Raw genomic sequence first — 935 nt, forward strand, 5'->3', positions numbered from 1 at the left:
GGTGTCGCGCCCGCACCGCGCTCAACCAGTGAGCGGACCGGTCTCTATATGGGATCCAAACACTCGGTGGGAGCTCCGCCGCGCTCCCAAGCGCTGCACTCTACCGAGTGCACCACCGGGCCGGCCCTCACTGCAGCTTTTTATTCCATGACTTCACATGTTCTGGTTTCCATCCACTGGCCAGAGGGACCCTGTCTGCATAGTTTCCTAGGAAGGTTGTGTGGGTGGTGAGCTCTGAGGCCTTGTACACCTGAGCATTTCCGTGTAGCTTTCTATGGGAAAATAGAACTTGACTAGTGGAGAATTTTTGGATTACAACTTTCCCCCTTAAAATTCTGGTTTATATGTTGTGACAAAGATTAGCCTGTCTGTTCTTTCTTTGTAGGTAACTGTTTTGCTGTGCGGCTGCCTCCAGGCTGCCTCCAGGATTAATTTCTTACCTTAAATTTCATTATTTGCATCCTTGTACAACTGGGAGAACTGGGAATTGGCCTTCTGTCATTAATTCTGGGCTGCACTGGTGCCTGCAGCTTTTCCGCGCCAGTGTTGCACGTTACCAGTGTCCCTGCAGTTCCAGGGTCTTGGAGGCAGCCCCGCTGCCTTGGCTCTGCTAGACATTTCCCTGGTGGGGGCTCTCTGTGGGGGTCGGAGCCCCCACTTTCCTGCTTGGCATTGCTCTAGTAGATGGACTCTGCAGTGGCTCTGCCCCAGTGGCAGGTCTCTGCCTGGGCCCACATGCTTTTCCATATATCCTCTGGAATCTGGGTGGAGGCTGCCATGCTTCCACTGCTCTCACGTCCTGCTGGCCTGCGGACTTAACACCAGGTGAATGCCACCGAGATTTCGGACCTCTACTATCCAGGGCTGCTGCACGAACCACACTTGGGGCTGCTCTAGCTGGATCAGCTGGGATGCAGGGAGCAGGTTCCTGAGGG

Source organism: Galeopterus variegatus, unplaced genomic scaffold (genome assembly GCF_000696425.1).
Source record: "Galeopterus variegatus unplaced genomic scaffold, G_variegatus-3.0.2 Scaffold14751, whole genome shotgun sequence".
Classification (NCBI taxonomy): domain Eukaryota; kingdom Metazoa; phylum Chordata; class Mammalia; order Dermoptera; family Cynocephalidae; genus Galeopterus; species Galeopterus variegatus.